The sequence below is a fragment of the Ranitomeya imitator genome, chromosome 6, assembly GCF_032444005.1.
Source record: "Ranitomeya imitator isolate aRanImi1 chromosome 6, aRanImi1.pri, whole genome shotgun sequence".
Classification (NCBI taxonomy): Eukaryota; Metazoa; Chordata; class Amphibia; order Anura; family Dendrobatidae; genus Ranitomeya; species Ranitomeya imitator.
In genome coordinates this window covers 315,204,269-315,218,347 of record NC_091287.1, presented here as the reverse complement: position 1 = coordinate 315,218,347, position 14,079 = coordinate 315,204,269, and positions in this window count along the sequence as shown.

Here is a 14,079-nt window from a genome sequence, read left to right as displayed (position 1 = left end):
CGAGCTGGCCCGATTATTAAGGGCGAACTCAGCCAAAGGCAAAAAGGACACCCAGTCATCCTGATCTGCAGAAACAAATGGAACGGGGCTTAAACTTAGGAGAGGAAACTTTCATAGGAATATAACGAGATGACAACCAAACCAACCCAACACGAAGTCGGGGACCCACACAGCGCCTGCGGTTAGCGAAACGTTGAGCCTTCTCCTGAGACAATATCAAATTGTCCACTACATGAGTCCAAATCTGCTGCAACCTATCCACCACAGTATCCACACCAAGACAGTCAGAAGACTCAACCTGCCCTGAAGAGAAACGAGGATGGAAACCAGAATTGCAGAAAAACGTCGAAACCAAAGTAGCCGAGCTGGCCCGATTATTAAGGGCGAACTCAGCCAAAGGCAAAAAGGACACCCAATCATCCTGATCAGCAGAAACAAAACATCTCAGATATGTTTCCAAGGTCTGATTGGTTCGTTCAGTCTGGCCATTTGTCTGAGGATGGAAAGCCGAGGAAAAAGACAAATCAATGCCCATCCTAGCACAAAAGGCTCGCCAAAACCTCGAAACAAACTGGGAACCTCTGTCAGAAACGATATTCTCTGGAATGCCATGTAAACGAACCACATGCTGGAAGAACAATGGCACCAAATTAGAGGAGGAAGGCAATTTAGACAAGGGTACTAAATGGACCATCTTAGAGAAGCGATCACAGACCACCCAAATGACTGACATCTTTTGAGAGACGGGGAGATCTGAAATAAAATCCATAGAGATATGTGTCCAAGGCCTCTTCGGGACCGGCAAGGGCAAAAGCAACCCACTGGCACGAGAACAGCAGGGCTTAGCCCGAGCACAAATCCCACAGGACTGCACAAAAGTACGCACATCCCGCGACAGAGATGGCCACCAAAAGGATCTAGCCACTAACTCTCTGGTACCAAAGATTCCAGGATGACCAACCAAGACCGAACAATGAACCTCAGAGATAACTTTATTCGTCCACCTATCAGGGACAAACAGTTTCTCCGCTGGACAACGATCAGGTTTATTAGCCTGAAATTTTTGCAGCACTCGCCGCAAATCAGGGGAGATGGCAGACACAATTACTCCTTCCTTGAGGATACCCGCCGGCTCAGACAAACCCGGAGAGTCGGGCACAAAACTCCTAGACAGAGCATCCGCCTTCACATTTTTAGAGCCCGGAAGGTACGAAATCACAAAGTCAAAACGGGCAAAAAACAGCGACCAATGAGCCTGTCTAGGATTCAACCGCTTGGCAGACTCGAGATAAGTCAAGTTCTTATGATCAGTCAATACCACCACGCGATGCTTAGCTCCTTCAAGCCAATGACGCCACTCCTCGAATGCCCACTTCATGGCCAGCAACTCTCGGTTGCCCACATCATAATTTCGCTCAGCAGGCGAAAACTTCCTGGAAAAGAAGGCGCACGGTTTCATCACTGAGCAATTAGAACCTCTCTGCGACAAAACAGCCCCTGCTCCAATCTCAGAAGCATCAACCTCGACCTGGAACGGAAGCGAAACATCTGGTTGACACAACACAGGGGCAGAAGAAAAACGACGCTTCAACTCTTGAAAAGCTTCCACAGCAGCAGAAGACCAATTGACCACATCAGCACCCTTCTTGGTCAAATCGGTCAATGGTTTAGCAATACTAGAAAAATTGCAGATGAAGCGACGATAAAAATTAGCAAAGCCCAGGAACTTTTGCAGACTTTTCAGAGATGTCGGCTGAGTCCAATCATGGATGGCTTGGACCTTAACAGGATCCATCTCGATAGTAGAAGGGGAAAAGATGAACCCCAAAAATGAAACCTTCTGCACACCAAAGAGACACTTTGATCCCTTCACAAACAAAGAATTAGCACGCAGGACCTGAAAAACCGTTCTGACCTGCTTCACATGAGACTCCCAATCATCTGAGAAGATCAAAATGTCATCCAAGTACACAATCAGGAATTTATCCAGGTACTCTCGGAAGATGTCATGCATAAAGGACTGAAACACTGATGGAGCATTGGCAAGTCCGAATGGCATTACAAGATACTCAAAATGACCCTCGGACGTATTAAATGCAGTTTTCCATTCATCGCCTCGCTTAATTCGCACAAGATTATACGCACCACGAAGATCTATCTTGGTGAACCAACTAGCCCCCTTAATCCGAGCAAACAAATCAGATAACAACGGCAAGGGGTACTGAAATTTAACCGTGATCTTATTTAGAAGGCGGTAATCTATACAAGGTCTCAGCGAACCATCCTTCTTGGCTACAAAAAAGAACCCTGCTCCTAATGGCGACGATGACGGGCGAATATGCCCCTTCTCCAGGGACTCCTTCACATAACTGCGCATAGCGGCGTGCTCAGGCACAGATAAATTAAACAATCGGCCTTTTGGGAACTTACTACCAGGAATCAAATTGATAGCACAATCACAATCCCTATGCGGAGGTAGGGCATCGGACTTGGGCTCATCAAATACATCCCGGTAATCAGACAAGAACTCTGGAACCTCAGAAGGGGTGGATGACGAAATTGACAGAAATGGAACATCACCATGTACCCCCTGACAACCCCAGCTGGACACCGACATGGATTTCCAATCTAATACTGGATTATGGACTTGTAGCCATGGCAACCCCAACACGACCACATCATGCAGATTATGCAACACCAGAAAGTGAATAACCTCCTGATGTGCAGGAGCCATGCACATGGTCAGCTGGGTCCAGTACTGAGGCTTATTCTTGGCCAAAGGCATAGCATCAATTCCTCTCAATGGAATAGGACACTGCAAGGGCTCCAAGAAAAACCCACAACGCTTAGCATACTCCAAGTCCATCAAATTCAGGGCAGCGCCTGAATCCACAAATGCCATGACAGAATACGATGACAAAGAGCAGATCAAGGTAACGGACAGAAGAAATTTTGACTGTACCGTACCAATGGTGGCAGACCTAGCGAACCGCTTAGTGCGCTTAGGACAATCAGAGATAGCATGAGTGGAATCACCACAATAGAAACACAGCCCATTCAGACGTCTGTGTTCTTGCCGTTCAACTCTGGTCAAAGTCCTATCGCACTGCATAGGCTCAGGTTTAAGCTCAGGTAATACCGCCAAATGGTGCACAGATTTACGCTCACGCAAGCGTCGACCAATCTGAATGGCCAAAGACATAGACTCATTCAAACCAGCAGGCATAGGAAATCCCACCATGACATCCTTAAGGGCTTCAGAGAGACCCTTTCTGAACATAGCTGCCAGTGCAGATTCATTCCATAGAGTGAGCACGGACCACTTTCTAAATTTCTGACAATATAACTCTATCTCATCCTGACCCTGACAAAGAGCCAGCAAATTTTTTTCTGCCTGATCCACTGAATTAGGTTCGTCGTACAGCAATCCGAGCGCCAGGAAAAACGCATCGATATTACTTAATGCAGGATCTCCTGGCGCAAGAGAAAATGCCCAGTCCTGAGGGTCGCCACGCAAAAAAGAAATAATGATCAAAACCTGTTGAACTGGATCACCAGAGGAGCGAGGTTTCAAGGCCAGAAATAGTTTACAAGTATTTTTGAAACTCAGAAACTTTGTTGTATCTCCAAAAAACAAATCAGGAATAGGAATTCTTGGTTCTAACATAGATTTCTGATCAATAGTGTCTTGAATCTTTTGTACTCTTGCCGAGAGCTGATCCACACATGAAGACAGACTTCTAATGTCCATTGCTACACCTGTGTCCTGAACCACCCAAATGTCTAGGGGAAAAAAAAGGCAAAACACAGTGCAGAGAGAAAAAAATGGTCTCAGAACTTCTTTTTTCCCTCTATGGAGAATCATTAGTACTTTGGGCTTCCTGTACTGTTATGACTAGGCAATTCAGTACCACAGTGGACATAGAGGTCAGAGCACATACAGTGATCTGACAATAACCCAAAAACATAGAACGAGCTCTGAGACGTGGGAACTCTGTTGACCGCAATCCCTGATCCTCTCCAACAAACACTAGAGGCAGCCGTGGATTGCGCCTAACGCTCCCTATGCAACTCGGCACAGCCTGAGAAACTAGCTAGCCTGAAGATAGAAAATAAGCCTACCTTGCCTCAGAGAAATACCCCAAAGGAAAAGGCAGCCCCCCACATATAATGACTGTGAGTTAAGATGAAAAGACAAACGTAGAGATGAAATAGATTTAGCAAAGTGAGGCCCGACTTTCTGAACAGAGCGAGGATAGGAAAGGTAACTTTGCGGTCAACACAAAACCCTAAAAACCACGCAAAGGGGGCAAAAAGACCCTCCGTACCGAACTAACGGCACGGAGGTACACCCTCTGCGTCCCAGAGCTACCAGCAAACAAATAGAAAAGCTGGACAGAAATAAAACAAACAAAATAGCAAAGGAAAACTTAGCTATGCAGAGCAGCAGGCCACAGGAACGATCCAGGAGGAAAACAAGTCCAATACTGGAACATTGACAGGAAGCCAGGATCAAAGCACTAGGTGGAGTTAAGTAGAGCAGCACCTAACGACCTCACCACATCACCTGAGGGAGGAAACTCAGAAGCCGCAGTACCACTTCCCTCCACCAACGGAAGCTCACAGAGAGAATCAGCAGAAGTACCACTTGTGACCACAGGAGGGAGCTCTGCCACAGAATTCACAACAGCTAATACTAGAGAAGAGAGAGGATTCAAAATATATAAATAAACTGGAGCAGTGGGCAGCAACTAACAGAATGGTTTTTAACATGGAAAAATGCAAAGTACTACATCTCTGCAATAAAAATGAAAAAAGGCATTTACAGAATGGGAGGCATAGGGCTAATCAACAGCACATGTGAAAAAGACTTGGATATACTAATAGATCATAAACTGAACATGAGTCAACAGTGTGATGCAGCAGCAAAAAAGGCAAATGCAATTCTGGGATGTATTCACAGAAGCATACAGTCTGGATCACGTGAAGTCATTATTGCCCTCTACTCCTCTTCAGTCAGACCTCACCTGGAATACTGTGTCCAGTTTTGGGCACCACATTTTAAAAAAGACATCAGCAAACTGGAGCAAGTTCAGAGAAGAGTGACCAGAATGGTGACCGGTCTGCAAACCATGTGCTATGAGCAACGGTTGCAAGATTTGGGAATGTTTAGCTTGCAGAAAAGAAGACTGAAAGGAGATTTAATAGCTGTCTAAAAATATCTCAAGGGCTGTCACATTGTAGAAGGATCATCTTTATTCTCATTTGCATAAGGAAAGACTAGAAGCAATGGGATGAAGCTGGATGGGAGGAGACACAGATTAGATATTAAAAAAAAACTTTTTGACAATTAGGGTGATCAATGAGTGGAACAGGCTGCCACGAGAGGTGGGGAGTTATCCTTCCATGGAAGTTTTCAAACAGAGGCTGGACAGACTTCTGTTTGGGATGATTTAGTGAATCATGCTTTGAGCACGGGGATGGACCAGATGACCCAGGAGGTCCCTTCCAACTCTATCATTCTATGATTCTATGATCTCCTCAGCGTCAAAAGTCTTCTCCAAGATAATGGCAGTAGTAGTGTCCTTTATCCGGAGTCAAGGCATCTTTATATTGCCTTACCTTGCTGATAGTAGCCTCCACCAAGACGGTCCTAGAATCTCATGTATCAAAGACTCAATATTTTAACATCTCTGGGGTGTATCCCAAACCTGAGAAAGTCTCAGCTACGGCCCTCCAAAACTAAGAAATTCCTGGGAGTACTCCTGAACTCTGTGAAACAAATGTCTTTCCTCCCAGAAGACCACCGTCTAACCTTAATAATAAAGATCAAGAGATTCAGAGACATGAGGTCCCCTACACTCCGAGAAGGTATGTCAGTCTTGGGCTCCATGACAGCCTGCATCCAATCAGTACCCTGAGCTCAGGCCCACTCCAGAGTCCTCCAAGCTCACATTTTAGGGAACTGGAACGCCCATCCCAGTGCTCTAAAGAGAAGACTACACACGCCGGGTCGAGTAAGAGCCTCCCTGGCATGGTGGATAAATTCAAAAAACCTCCACAGGGGTGTGAGCTGGTCTCAGGTCCCACTAACTACAATCACATCAGATGCCAGCAAGATGGGCTGGGGAGCCATGATAAGCAATATCCCATTCCAAGGACTCTGGGTCCAGACAATGAGCAGGAAGTCGTCCAATTTCAGAGAGTTGAAAGCTGTAGAGGAAGCCCTTGTAACAGCAAGTAGCCAGATCACTGGACAACACATCCAAATATACTCAGACAACATGACTGCAGTTGCTCATATCAAGCATCAAGGCAGTACCAGGTTCAACAACCTAAAAAGTATCTCCCCTCAAATATTCTCCTGGTCCAAGAAACACCTATTGTTGCTGATAGCAGTTCATTTGAAAGGCTCTTCCACACCCAGGCAGACTATCTTAGTCGCCAAGACATCCAGCCTGGGGAATAGAGCTTGTACAGTCGGAGCTTCAAAATACTGGTAGACAGGTGGGGTCTACCAGAAATCAATCTTTTTGCATCTCACCAAAACACGCAGGTTGAAGCCTTCTTCCACCTAAACCCCAGGGACAATTCCAGGGGAGTAGATGCTCTAGTCCAGAAGTGGGATTTTCACTTGGCCTATGCGTTCCTACCAATTCCGATTTTGGTGAAGGTTTTACAGAAAATCTGAAAACGAACCCCAACTATCTTGGTAGCCCCGTTATGGCCAAAAAGAAGTTGGTTCAACCTGATTATCGATCTGCAAGTAGACGGGCTGTTCCAGTTTCCAGTAGAAAACGACCTCTTACATGGGCCCATTCATCACTTGGATCATCAGAAGTGGAACCTAGCGGCATTGTTACTGAGGCCCAGGTGCTGAGAGCCAAAGGGTTATCGGACCCAGTAATTACTACTCTACAAATGTCCAGAAAGACAGTAACCAACACTATCTACAATAAGGTCTGGAAGAAGTTTTCATCCTTCTGCCTCCCTAATCTACCGGATCCTCATAGCCCAAATATGTCACAAATCTTAGATTTTCTACAAAAAGTCTTAGAGATCGGCCTTAGGCCAAGCACCCTAAAGGTCCAGGTCTCCGCTCTCAGTTCTGTTTTTGACCAGGATCTAGCAGGTCATCGCTGGATCAAGAGGTTCATGAAATCGGCCCTCAGAATGAACCCTAAAAGACAGTTGGTGGTTCCCTCATGGGATCTTAACTTAGTGCTACAAGGGCTTACAGGTCCACCATTTGAGCCTTTGTATTCCTGATCTCCTCAAAACCTTGCTTGTAAAATGGTTTTCTTGGTGGCTATAACCACAGCAAGGAGAGTAGGAGAACTACAAGCCCTATCAATGAGGGAGCCCTATTTGTCAATTAGAGACGACTCCATAGTCCTTCATCTCAATCCTTTTTTTCTTCCAAAAGTAGTCTCTGAATTTCACCGTTCCCAGAAAATTGTCTTACCATCCTTTTGCCAAAATCCAGCAAACTCGAAAGAGGAAAAATTCCACACTCTCGATTTCAGACGCATTGTTCTACACTACTTTTGCAGAATTGATCAGAATCTGTTTGTTCATCTCTCTGGTCAAAATAAGGGGGAAAAAGGTGGCAAAAAGCACTATTTCTAATTGGATAAAAAGAGCTATAGCAGAAGCATATCTCGCTCAAAATAAATCACCCCCAGTGGGGGTCGAGGCCCACTCAACCAGATCCACATCAGTCTCCTGGGCAGAAAGAGCAGGCACATCCGCAGACCAGATCTGCAGGGCGGCGACATGGTCTTCACTATATACTTTCGCTAAGCATTATAGATTGGACATATTGGCCATAGAGATCTAGTCTTTGGCCAGAAAGTACTGCAGGCCGTTGTCCCACCCTAGCACCAAATTAGTTGGTATTTCTCCGTATGCCGTCGTGGAAGGTGACAAGAGAAAATAGAATTAGACTTACCGGTAATTCGGATTCTAGGAACCTTCCACGATGGCGCTAATTCCCTCCCTGTATTCCTGGATAAAAATCTGGGATTCAGAAGGTAAACCGGTGCTATGGTTTTCAGTTTGAAGTCACTGGCAAGTGGGAGGTGGGAGGTTCTTTTAACCTCTCTGTGTTTCCTGTTTCCCATCAGGGCAAAGAGGCAACCTCCGTTTGCTGTCATAGCAGGTTCCTAGAAACCGAATTACCGGTAAGTCTAATTCTATCTTTGGGGTTGGACTTTCCGTTGCCCCTCCCGTGCACCTGATGTCACAGTGTTCATTAATACATAATGTGAAAAAGTCATCATAATTGCTAAAAACAGTTGCTAAAGATAGGTGTTCTGTTAGCCAGGTATACAAGAAATATACAGGTTCCATAGGCGTAGAGCTACAATGATGCCTGGGATGTAGCGAGATGCTGACCACTCATTGTTCCGTTTTCTAAGTTCTCATTGAAGTAATCTTATAAATGATTGCAGAGAGGGAACTTTTCAGCAGCATGTCCACATTGCCATTCAGCTTAAAGACAAGAGTGATTGGTTATTTTTGATCCTTTACCATGACTTTGTTACCAACCTTTATTTACCCAGATTTCTTTTCTCTTCAACACAACTAATAATACTACATATTCTAATATTCTTTTTTATTTTCTATAATCACATCCTACTAGTTCAATAATTCAGATAAACTATAACTTCCACAATAATTAAATAAGCAAAGCTACCCTAGTGCAATTCATTGTCTCCTCTTCTACCAAACTTCATGCTAATCTTGAAATAATGATAATATACCAACTTTCCCATATCAGAATAATAGGGGAATAAAGAGGCTAAAGCAAATAATAACCAGTTCAATAAAAATATATTTTTAATAAGAAATATTTTTAAAAAAGTATATATAAACAATGAGACCTCTTAGTGAGACAGCTGGGAGCAACATCAAAGTTACGCCCCTTATTTGAGGAAGCCAGTCAGGCGAAACGGCGCTGTCGGGGTCGCTGTGGAGCACGCTTAGGTTGGAGATTACATTCATGTAAGTTCATTTCTTTTCGGCGATAGTTGCAGCCACAGTCCATGATCTTTAGCACTGTGCACTTTATTTCAGTCCCTGGTATCATTTAGAATGGAGATCTTGTATGTATTTATAGCCATCGTTACTCTATAGGAACGTTGTTTCCAATATATTTTTTACATATGGCCTATTATATTATCTATACCTTCTACTAGGAGATACTGAGGACTGTTTTGTCATTTGGTACCGTTAGTCTTGTGCCTTCTATGATCATTCTCTGACTTTGATGTTGCTCCCAGCTGTCTCACTAAGAGGTCTCATTGTTTATATATACTGTGTTTTAAATATTTCTTATTAAAAATATATTTTTATTGAACTGGTTATTATTTGCTTTAGCCTCTTTTTTCCCCTATTATTTTGATATGGGAAAGTTGGTTTATTATGAATACTATGAGGTATGCACTATATGGTTTGTGGACATATGATAAAATTATCTTGAAATACTGAACAAAGTACTTCCTTTTAGGAGAAAATAAGGAGCAGCATATGGTGAAAGATAAGATCACAGAACCATGCATCTGTGAATGTATAACTGCTTTTCCAGACATCTTATTGTTGAGTCTCCCATCCAGAAAATGCTGGAGAAGACTGCGGCCTGTCAGAAAGTTCACATTAAGTGCTCTCTGCTGGGAAAATATTGTACTACAGCCACTCAGATGAATCCCTGTCTATGTGATGGAAAAATATTTAGAATTGAGAGTCCTCAGTGGTTGATACCTTTTAATGGCTGACTGAAAAGATGGTAACAAATTGCAAGCTTTGGAGACTACTCAGGTCTCTTCATCAGGCAGAGACTAAAATAAATTCTGGAGAATAACATATTTATGCACAACACATCACAGAAAGAAAAAATACCATAGATAAGACAGGTGACATGAAGAAGAATTACCATGAGTGATAAACAGTTATGTCCATAAATATTGGACCAGTTCTTAAATAAGGAATGTTTTATTGGCCTCTGGGGTCTGGTTCTGTTGTGATGACCCCACATGGTCTGAGGGGCAAATTCCTTAGTTACTTAGTTGTCATAAATCCATGCGACACATTCATTCCTGCACTAAGAGTGTCAAAGATCATCATCAGCTTATATTCCCAAACTCTTCTGTCTCTTTGAGATTTGAAGTTAATAACTTTCCTGTGTCTATGTGATGCAAGGTCTAAAGCAAGAAGAGTAGAAACCATGCTTAAAGCCCCCATATCCAAAGGATAACAGTTTTCCAAATCCCAAAATTTAATTGGACAAACTGATTTCCCTGACAGATCATGCCCTGGGAGTGAGCAAAGAATTGGGCCGTTAGAATTTAAATGCCAAATGATTTTGTTTTCAGGCACGATAAGCCACTGTCAGAGTTGAGTATCCCATGTCTTCTTTCCCCTGTGCCACCATATCTATTGGGGAGTCTGGAGAGATTACTGTCTGCTGAATTAATTACAGGAACTATCTCATGTGTATGGCCAGCTTTACAGAGTGCCTCTCTTAGTTCTGGATAATGAGAAAAGTGGTCCTATTAGGACTTGCATTAGTAGTTGATGTGAGGCGTCTGAGTTCGAACCCTTGGGCTTGTGCATTGTGGTTGGCTTCTCTATCTGTTGATCTACAGCAATTACACCTTTTTGACTGGGTGTTTATTGTCTGGTATGCTTGCTTTAGTCTTTTTACATTGACAGGTGTTTTCATGTATTTATTTGTCTGCTTAATCACCTTTCAGGTGCGGTTATATAAACATTTCCCCTGCTGGTGTTTTCTGCTAGTGATATTCTCATTTGGATGTCCAGTAATATATTATGCTAGTCAGTGAAAGACCAGCTAGGGTTTATCTCTCTGCTGATTATGCTTTTCACCCTGCATCTATCTTTTGTTTCTTGTTTAGGAAGTAGGCAGCATACTCTTCAGCAGTACGCTCCTTATCTTTTCATTTTGTATTTCATTGCTTATTTTAACTCACTATGGGATCTTTTTCTATCTCAGCACTCCTTCCCTTCTGTAGGTAAATTGCACTTTGCTATGCCGTCCGGTTCCTTAGGAGGAACATGAAGCGCTAGGCGGACTTTCAGGCAGCATAGCTCCCAGCTGCCATTGTTCAGTCTGTTGTTAGAGCTTTTCCAGCCAAAGTAGAAACCAATAGGGACTGAGAGGTCATAATCTTTAGACGGTACAGGAACTGGCTTGGCCTGTTGCAGTTTTTTAGTGTTTTACCTATTTTCCCATGTGAGTTGTTACACAATTATAACAGTTGGTTCAGTTGGATAGTGGTTGAATTGCAAACAAGACTGATTATCGCTAACATGTCACTATCCTCCACCAGGAAATGCTAATTTTTATGCAAATGATAGTAAATGTGGCGCTGAGTCACTTCTCATGAACAAGCTATGAGTCAGGGAAGCCATGGAGTCTGAGGTCAAAAGCCAGTAGGGTACATCATAAACAGAGGAGAGAGACAAAGGCTGTAGTCAGATAACAGTCCGATGTCAGAATTCCAAAGTCAGAGTGTGTCAAGTCAAAAGGGGTAATACACGTGGGTAGTCAAAAGGCAAATTCAAGGTCCAGCAACAAAGATCAGAATATCAGTGCACAGAACAAGACACCACTGAGCTGAAAGCTACGACTGGCAATAGTCCTAACATACTCAACCAGCTAAATGGCCAGGCAATCACTGTGAAAGGGAGACAACTGGAGAATTTCCAGCAGGCCTGGCCTGATTGGGTTGCAAGGAAATTCCCATCCACACCTCTGTATATTATATGACAACCAAGCTGTCTCTCACAATGTTGACAACCTGGCACACCCCTGCAATCTATTTGACAGCTAAGCTGTTACTGTGTCCCATGGACACAGTGAGCAGCAGGATCGCAAAACTAATGAGCAAGTTTCTTAGCTCCTATCAAATCACCAAATTATCTAGTCAGTTTAGCAATGCCAAGAAAGATGATGCCTCTCACACGCATATGCCATGCTATGCTAGATACCTGGAGGGAGGGGTATGGAGGAAAACCAGCCATTTTGCTTTGAGCAGTGTTTTAGATAAAAGATTAGGACAACTAATGGATGAAATTAGGAAAAACCTTTACCGTTCTGTGTCTGACAAAGTAGCACATTCAAATCTGTGTATGCAGAAGCAGTGCTGTAACTAGGCTTATTGTCATCTGAGTCAATGACGCACCCACATGGCAGTGGGGTACTCGGTACCGGTTCCAGTCGCAAAGAGGGATGTCACCGTGGCTGCAACCCGGTCCATGGCCCTGGGCATCAACGTTAAAGGGGGTTAAATGTTCAAAGTTTGTCGTGACGCCACCTGTGGAGTTCAGTCAGTAATAGGACCGACACTGCATTAAAGGGGTCCCCTGGGGGATTTGCGGCAGCCCAGATGTTACACTCCCCACAGGTGAAGCGGGGTCCCCAGGGGTCCTATGGTGTGTGGTGTAGATGTAAAGGCCAGTGAATAAATGGAGGAGACAAGTGATAAGTCTTTACCTTGTTTACTTCTGGGTGACAGGCCACAGTCCAGGGTACCAGGCATGGATTATGGTGGTCCGGCCGACTCAGAGGCAAATTAGAGTTCTCTTTTCCCAGTAGAGGTCCATGAGCCATTCCTACTTGCGCCTTTCTAAGTGAGGTCCCTGCTGCTTTAAGCTTCCTACGAGGTCCTCCAGTTTCCCCTTGTCCTGGGACAGGTACCTGCACGACGGGCAGCTTGAGCCTTTTTACAGCACTCTCAGATGCCCCGGGCTCCTCCAGTGCTGCTGCGTCTCAGGTGTGATGCGGGCAGGTGATGTGTAGTGTTATGCCCTCCGGTTCTGCTCTGTGTCATAGAGTCTACGAAAGCCTCGGGCTCCCGGTATCCGGATTATTGCACTTCAGCTCCAAGGGTGCCCTGCCACAGTTCCCCTCTGAGCTCCGTCTCTCTCTCCTGTGCTCCTTCCCTTCTGGCTGCTCCACATGCAACCCAACAGGTTACTCCTTCCCAGATGCTGCAGCTCCCTCGTGGCTGCCAGGACTCTCTGTCTGCACTCAGTTCCAGACTTCCTTCTTCTATCTCTCCCTCCTGGAGACTAACCAGCTCCTCCTCCAGGTCATGTTCTTTATCCAGGGAAGCTCCCCTGAATCCGGGTCTTGAGCTCCCTGTTATGACCTGGTGGTCAGGACAATAATGGACCTGGTGGTTAAGAGCACAGGGAATGACCTGATAGTTACTGATATTAAAGGACGAGCTCTGGGACGTGGGAACTCTGCTGACCGCAATCCCTAATCCTATCAACACACACTAGAAATACCCGTGGATTGCGCCTAACGCTCCCTATGCAACTCGGCACAGCCTAAGGAACTAGCTAGCCCTGAAGATAGAAAAATAAAGCCTACCTTGCCTCAGAGAAATTCCCCAAAGGAAAAGGCAGCCCCCCCACATATAATGACTGTGAGTAAAAATGAAATTACAAACACAGAGATGAAATAGATTTAGCAAAGTGAGGCCCGACTTACTGAACAGACTGAGGATAGGAAAGGTTGCTTTGTGGTCAGCACAAAAACCTACAAAAAGACCACGCAGAGGGCGCAAAAAGACCCTCCGCACCGACTCACGGTGCAGAGGCGCTCCCTCTGCGTCCCAGAGCTTCCAGCAAGCAAGACAGCAATAAAAATAGCAAGCTGGACAGAAAAATAGCAAACCAAAGAAAATACAAGCAGGAACTTAGCTTCTGCTGGGAACTAGACCAATACTGGAACATTGACAGGTGGCATGGAGCAAAGATTTAAGTGGAGTTAAATAGAGCAGCCAGCTAACTAATTAACCTTGTCACCTGTGGAAGGAAACTCAGAAACACCCACCAGAGGAAGTCCATGGACAGAACCAGCCGAAGTACCATTCATGACCACAGGAGGGAGCCCGACAACAGAATTCACAACAGCTCCCCCTCCTTGCCTGGATTCAGAATGTGTTGCATGTGTGTGCCTTACCTGGTGAAGAGAATTCCTTTGCCTCTGAGGATGACATCACCTTCCCCGAAGGAAAAGCAACATCACTGCAGCAACCAGTAACC